The sequence below is a fragment of the Amphiprion ocellaris genome, unplaced genomic scaffold, assembly GCF_022539595.1.
Source record: "Amphiprion ocellaris isolate individual 3 ecotype Okinawa unplaced genomic scaffold, ASM2253959v1 Aocel_unscaffolded237, whole genome shotgun sequence".
In the NCBI taxonomy this organism is placed as follows: domain Eukaryota; kingdom Metazoa; phylum Chordata; class Actinopteri; family Pomacentridae; genus Amphiprion; species Amphiprion ocellaris.
In genome coordinates this window covers 25,001-32,759 of record NW_026559408.1, presented here as the reverse complement: position 1 = coordinate 32,759, position 7,759 = coordinate 25,001, and the positions used below count along the sequence as shown (strand labels likewise).

Genomic DNA, 7,759 nt, shown 5'->3' with positions numbered 1-7,759 from the left:
GGACTCAGATCCTGAACAGATATCTGTCAGTATGGGCAATAAATAGCAGCAATCTTATTTTGGTCTTCTGCACTGTCTTTGAAGAAGAAGAGATATAAAACCATTCTTTCATCGGAATCTCTTCTCTCATAACTTCCACCTGTCTCTTTTCTGTGGCTCATTTTTGTCTCTTCTTTGATATTTTTCTCACAATTCAGTCCTTTAGTTTCTCCTTTTAGCTCTTCCTCCTGTCCGTCCTTAACCTCCTTCATCCTGCCTGGAGTGGCAAAGCACGTAAAAATAGAAACTGCAGTGATTCTGTCTGGTTGAATCTGAATAATGCATACAGGAGAGCTGTGTTTGTGTGTTGAATTCACAATACCACCTGCGCACACAGGAATGCATCTGTAGTAAGACATGCATGTGTTTGTCTCTGGAGGCCTATAAATAAGATGTAAATAAAGCTTTATGCATTTAAAAAAAATAGAATAGGACGTTTAATCACTTATTTTAAGTACTGGTTCAATATATGATTGAGGGACTTTTGAAGTCCAGGGGATATATCTGCATACATTTTTATTAAAAGTAAGAAAGCTCATGTTTTATGTTCATTATGATCATGTCTTTGCAAATTCCATAATTATTTATTATGGAAACAATCACTTATTAATAAAAAATGACTGGATATCACTAAAATGTCAACTAAATAACTGTCTGAATTTAATAACAATCACCTTCTAATGAGCTAAACAATAATAAAATGAGCTGATTCAGAAATAGCTTGGATTGTGTTCTTTTATTAAGTTGAGATAATCATGACAGATATTTCTTTTTTGGCAATAGATCACATTTCATATGGAAAATAACAAATTAAATCACTTTCCACTAAGTTCCCCATTACAAGAACAGCTCCCCAGGAAGTGTGTTAATTCCAGATCACATGACCAGTTATTTAATATTGTATATATAATATTTAGAAGAATCTTTCTCTAAAATGCCATGTGGTGTTTGGTTCTAGGCGGTCAGGTTGATTTCAGGCCTGAAAACAGCAAAAATGTGAACTATGATACAAAAAGCCCCACAGTTGTATATTGATCCTGAAGTGGATCGTTTATAGTAAATTCACCTACATTTTGTTTGTGGTGTTATCTGAAGGAAGGTCATCCTTGGGGGTGAGATTTTATTGAGCCTCAAGCTGTTGTAAATGCAGACAGCTGGTTGGAGCTACCTGAGGGACTTCCACCCCTGAGAGGCCTCACAAAGTCCAGGACCAAATGTCCTTACATCTGTGTATCATGACCTTGAACAGCTGCTGCTTGTCTGAAACAAATACCTTTAGATCAATATTAATTGCTAATCTCTGCATACCGTACATGTGTGCACTTCTTAGCCTGGCAGCAGCTTGTGTTAAGTATTGCAGTAATTTCAGTCTTGTCATTTGATTTTCGGGATCCTAATACATTGACTTTTGACTTTGCATCTAGAAAAGCTCTCAGTGAATGATTTAACCTTGTGTCGTCCTGCAGGTCAAAATCGACCCCTTTTAAAGTTTGAAAATGTGGGAAAAAATATATTTTCACAGTGAAACTTCTAATGTCTACATTTTCAATATTTTTGGGAAATCTTTGAACATTTTTTGGTGGACAAAAAGAAATGTTAAAAATGTTTCTGAAGAACATTCACAAAAAAATCAACCAAAATCCAGCAAAATTTGCAGCGAATTTTTTTGTGAATGTTCTTAAACAAAATATTAGAAGTTATACTGATATATATATGGAATCACTTTAGATATTTTTAAGATTTTTTTGAAGATTTTTACTCATTTTTTGAAAATATTAGAATTTTCTTGCCAAATTTGGGGGATTTTTAAAAAAATAAAACTTTTAAGGCAAACTTTTAAGGTTTTGCAAATTTTCAGAAATTTGGGGAATTTTTTTGCGGACTTCTGGGTTTTTTTTCAGACAAGGAAACAATATTTTTTGTGCCCATAAATGAGGACAACAGGAGGATTAAGAGATGTGCAGACTGTGCCCATCACTCTACCTTCATTTTTATTTTTTGGCTTTGAATGTGGATGCACACATGAATCCAGCGTAGCAGATAGGTTGCATGTTAACCCTCCTGTTGTCCTCATTTACTGGCACCAAATTCCAATAATTCCTTAAAAGTTTCCCTTAAAAGTTTGATTTTAAAGAAATCCCCCAAATCTGGCAAGAAAATTCTTGTAAATATTTTCAAAAAATGAGTAAAAATCTTCAAAAAAAAAAAATCCAGCGAATTTCGCTGGATTTTGGTTGATTTTTATGTGAATGATGTTAAGAAATATTTATAACATTTATTTTTTTCCACCAAAAAATATTTCCCCAAAATGTTGAAAATGTGGACATCAGAAGTTTCACTGTGAAAAAATATACTTTTTTTCCCCCACATTTTCAAACTTTAAAACGGGTCAATTTTGACCCACAGGACGACACGAGGGTTAAAGAGACGTAGTTGCCGTTAAGATATTTAGCCAGAATTGAAACACATTCTGCCCTCGTGGTTATTTAATCACTTTTTAATTTAATATATCATTGCTCTCATATTAAGACCCTATTTTCTCTGCTTTGCTCAGCAGCGTAGAAGAAGGGGAGAGTATAGGAGTGTGTGTGGGTGTGTGTGGGGTGTGTGTGTGTTGCTATGTCTGCGTATGCATTCATGCATCAAATTTCCCCTCATCTCTGCATTGCCATTAGGCAAAGCTTTTTCACAGTTCAACACACAGCTCGCAGTGCTGTCCTTAGAAATCCCATTAATATTAGGACTCTCATACATGTGGAGCTGTGGCATCACCAGGCAATTTCTATGAATATTTAAATTAACAAGGGATACAGTATATTGGACAGTAATATTGAAGGATTTACAGTATCCGTGTGTTCCTTTACATTTTTATAATTCTACTCCAAAACCTAATTTAGAACTTGCTACTTTTATGGTATCTTGATAGAGTGTAAATAATACATTTCACCAAAACAAAATTAATTCATATTTGTTTATTTATGCACTGATATTCAGACAACACGAATGTGAATGTGCCAAGTTCAGGGCAAAAGCTACACAAATAGCCCCAAAACAGACAAGACACAGAACACAGGCCGACATAATGTAACACAGCAGTTAGCAGAGACACACTTTGGGTCGTTGCCGTTTTACAGAAGCAGCAGGGACCCATTTCATCATGTTCCTCTCATATTCCTCTTCTCAGCCTCTGGCGCTGTACGTTCAGCATAAACCAGCCTCTCATCTCAGCAGTCGTAAATGTCTCAGGCAGAAAAGCTCTTGTCCCGCTCCACCCTTCCTCCTCCTCCTCCTCCTCCTCCTCCTCCTCCTCAGCAGCCAGGATGTAAACCAGTCTGAGAGCCCCACTGTGCTGATGATTCAGAGGAGGGGATGATGGATGAAGACAAAAGAAACAGATGAGAGGTGAAGGAAAGTGCAAAGAAACTGATGAGAAGTGCCAATATAAATGCAAATAGCCCAATGAGAGGGAGTAAAAACATATTCTAATCCATCATTATCCTAATAGCTGGAAACCTGACAGTGTTTATATTGACATCCTCTTTGAGCTCACCCACATTTATAAAGATCTGCTGATTGGCTGCTAGAGCTGCCATTACTTTGCAGCTTTGTTGGGATTGGCTTGTGTCCCAGCAACTCCCAGTCTCTCATTGGATGGATTAAAGATGCAGTGTAGGGGGTGTAGAGGCTGGAGTCTGTGATGATCTGAAGCACGCTGGGATCTACCTCCTCTACTGTACTGGCTCTTATTGTGGAAGGACTGCGTCTTTTTTTTTACCCTGCCTGTGCAAGTTGCAAAATGACGGATAGGAAATCAAACACTTGAGGATTGCTGGGATATTTCTGCATGACAGGTAATCAGTGCTGCTCACGTGTGCTGCAGATGCATCATGTTCTCAGGTGTGCAGTGGATTCTGATGGCGAGCTTCACATGCAGTAGTCGCTGGTTGTTTGAACCACGTTGCCCTCCTCTCTCCTGAGACTGCAGAGGACAGCGAGGGAAGGAGGAGATGCAGGGAGAGAGCTGGAGGCTGTCGGCCAAGAAACCTGGAGGTGCTCCACAGCTTCTCCTTTTATTTACTGCGCCAGCTGTCTGAGAAGATAAAGAGAAGCTGAGCAAAACAGAAAGCTGTGAACAATCAGTTGGCTTCTCCATTGTGTCACAGAAGAAACTATTATTTGTTGTTGCTCTTGTGTTCGTTATGGAATCCCTGCTTTTCTGTCTAGTAAAAATCACCGTGATCATCCTAATGGACCTCTGTTTTGCCTTGTTGTCTGTTCCAGTTTGTCGTCGACAGGCGTGGGTTTCATCCTGGTTATTGATCGCCGGCAAGACAGATGGGCGGCTGTCAAGGGGACCCTGCTTCGTATCGCAGTAAGTTTGTCTTTGTGTCTGCAGATTTATCTGACTGTGCTTTACATAAAATGAAGGAAGTAATATAAATTTTATAAATTTTACTGATACATATGGAATCACTTTAGATATTTTTAGGACTTTTTTGGAAGATTTTTATGAAATTTGGGGAATTTTTTTGCTGATTTTTTTGGATTTTTTTCAGACAAGGAAACAATGTTTTTTGGTGTCCGTAAATGAGGACAACAGGAGGGTTAAGAGGTGTTGGAACGTCCCCATCTCTCCTTTACAGCTCCACCACTAATATCACTTCCTCCCCGGGGGGCTGATATGAGTAAACCTCATCCTTGTACCCTCTCCCATCACCATCACCATCGAGCATGTGTTTCCATGGCCACAGGGGGAAATAAACAGTCATAGGCCAAAGGACAGAATGAGATGGCGTACCTCAATCAGCATCTCTGCGTCTATTCAATTCTGAGTCACTTCCTTGAATGAATAACCAGTACTCAGACTGGTTTAACCCTCGTGTCGTCCTGCAGGTCAAATTGACGAGGTTTGAAGTTTGAAAATGTGGAAAAAATATATTTTCACAGTGAAACTTCTGATGTCCACATTTTTAATATTTTTGGGAAATCTTTGAACATTTTTTTGGTGGAAAAAAGAAATGTTAAAAATATTTCTTAACAACATTCACAAAAAAAAATCTTTTTATGTGAATGTTCTTAAAGAAAATATTAGAAGTTTTACTGACATATATGGAATCATTTTAGGTATTTTTAGGATTTTTTTAAAAATATTTTTTGAAGATATTTACAAGAATTTTCTTGCCAAATTTGAGGGATTTTTTTCTTAAATAAAACTTTTAAGGGAAACTTTTAAAGAATTATTTGAATTTTCTTCCTGAAGGTTTTGCAAATTTTCAGAAATTTGGGGAATTTTTTGCTGAATTTTTGGATATTTTTCAGACAAGGAAACAATATTTTTTGGTGCCCATAAATGAGGACAACAGGAGGGTTAAGGTCTCCTGTGCTTCAGGACAGGCAGCCCATCTTTGTCTTCTTTTACTCTTCAGCTGCTGCAGGAAACCAGAAACAGTTGTTGTCCCTCCTTTCTGGCAAACAATTGCTTCTCCTTTCTCCTCTTTCATCCACCTTCTTTTAATATACAGAAATGACAGTAGTCATGTTGCTTATGTTGCTGAAATAGTCAGGATTCTGCTTTTTTGTTGCTTCTTTCAGTTGTTTCAGGCTTTTGTTGTGAACAATGACTGTATGTTCATCTGTGTTTCACTGAACACTGGCAGCGCTCCATAGTGTGTAAAGAGGAGGGGCATATTGCTTTTTTTTTTGGCTAAAACAATGGACTGGTGACCATCCTCTTGATTCATGTTCCTTATTTATATCAGCACTGAGCTTCTGCTACCTACAAGTGAAGTACAGAGATGACTTTTGTTGCTGCTTTAGTGGAAAAAAGAAGAATATTTGCATTTTCAGGCGTTTTGTTCAGGATGAATTATATAAATCATTTTCTTGGGGTTGAACAGATCCTCACATGTCGATTAATAATGTTAAAGGCGGCAAAATAATAAATCAGCACAAAGACAGACATACCAAAAGATGAATATCACCACCCACTGTCTCCAGAGACATGAGAGACTTGCTCAGTCATCTCAAATTAAATCAAGCTTTATTAATCCCACGAAAGGGGGGACTTTTACAGGTTGACGGGTCGGTATTGGGGGGCATTCAGTCAACCCTGCAATAATGTCCTGTTTGGAGTGATTGAGTCAAGCTGCTAAATACACGATGATAAAAAGTGGTGCTGCTCTGTTTGTAGTCGGTGTGTACGCTCGCGTGGATGTGAGCAAATAAGTTCATTAATGCTGCTGAACCATAGTCTTTGTGGTCTTGTGTGTATATTTGAGAACATTTGTGTATACGTGGGCTTGTGGGTGTGAATGTGGGTCAGTGTGTTTTCAAGGAAAGCTGCTCACTAGCTGAGGTGGATCTGGTGACAGAAAGTGTTCATAGATTGGACTTAATTAAGTCTCCAGTTATACTGTCAGTCCCTGAAGCTTGTCATTTATCTGGCCGTGTGTGTGTGTGTGTGTGTGTGTGTGTGTGTGTGTGTGTGTGTGTGTGTGTGTGTGTGTGTGTGTGTGTGTGTGTGTGTGTGTGTGTGTGTGTGTGTGTGTGTGTGTGTGTGTGTGTGTGTGTGTGTGTGTGTGTGTGTGTGTGCCATTGACAGAGAACAAAGAACAAGTAGACCATGACTGCCAGCAACCAGAGATCCAAGCAGCACGGTTGAATGGTTTGAAGCCACATTATACATTTGAAGGGAGTAAGACTGGTGACATTTTACAGCGATTTTGTGAACAAAGCCCATAAAAACAGCAGAACCAAAACTGCATGCAGCCCTTTGGCTATAAGCTTATTCACGTGTGTATAATATGTAAGTTCTTTCAGCCATCATCGCTCAAACAGGAATAAATTGTGCATTACTTGGGCTATTTTCCACAAAAGAGGAATCTACTACTGTGTCTGTGTTCTTTATAATAATCAAACTTATCGCCCACTTTTAATAGCTGTTGGGCTCAAAACAAAGGAGTTCCTTAGACCTATTGCATGAGATAGGTGTTTAACCCTCATTTCGTCCTGCAGGTCAAAATTGACCCGTTTTAAAGTTTGAAAATGTGGAAAAAATAATCTATTTTCACAGTGAAACTTTTCATGTCCACATTTTCAACATTTTTGCTGTATTTTGGTTGATTTTTTTGTGAATGTTCTTAAGAAACATGAATACCAATTATTATATTCCTGTATGACAATTTGTAATCTTTTCCAGAAAATTAGGCAAGTAAATGGCTTTATATAGTGGCAAACATCAATGTACCGCCAAGATGTTTACATTAAATGGGTACATTACCACAAAATTAATGCTTAAAGCCCCCAAGTCCAAAACTGCAACAACAGAGCTCCAGTATATGAGAAACAAAACATATCAGACGTTTGCAGGAGTAGAGAGTCAGATTAATTAGGATCAGATCTTAGTTTGGATCTTTAAATGAATTTGTTGATGGTGAGAAAAAAAATAGAGAATTTTGCCAGATTTATCCTTGAAGAGGCCTGTTTCTTATTTTGCTACGCAATGCTGACAAATCCATTAATCATCAATACAACACAGATTTACAAACATCTGCAAACTCCATCTATGGTGCGTTTCATTTCTCCAGATAGTTAATAACCATTTTCAGCAGTTATCTTCTTCTTCCAGCAGGTCAGCCAGGAAGGACAAACGCTGGATTGATTTATTAATTCCATTAACAGTTCCTTCCCCAAGAGGTTTTTTTATGAACAATGTGTTCAC

At 38.0% G+C, this 7,759-nt stretch overlaps 1 protein-coding gene across 8 annotated transcripts in view; it reads left to right on the top strand.

Annotated features, from left to right (window-relative positions):
- The first annotated feature begins 3,734 nt into the window (after window positions 1-3,734).
- Window positions 3,735-7,759, top strand: part of LOC111586842 (guanine nucleotide exchange factor DBS-like) — a 28,897-nt gene continuing 24,872 nt past the window's right edge. For 6 of the 8 annotated variants that reach the window (XM_055008819.1, XM_055008820.1, XM_055008816.1 and 3 more), the window contains exons 1-2: window positions 3,736-3,890; window positions 4,321-4,411. The gene's annotated coding sequence lies outside the window, so the exon portion shown is untranslated. Of the gene's footprint in view, window positions 3,891-4,320; window positions 4,412-7,759 lie in introns of all 8 variants that reach the window. The other 2 variants (XM_055008815.1, XM_055008814.1) reach the window with 1 other exon arrangement.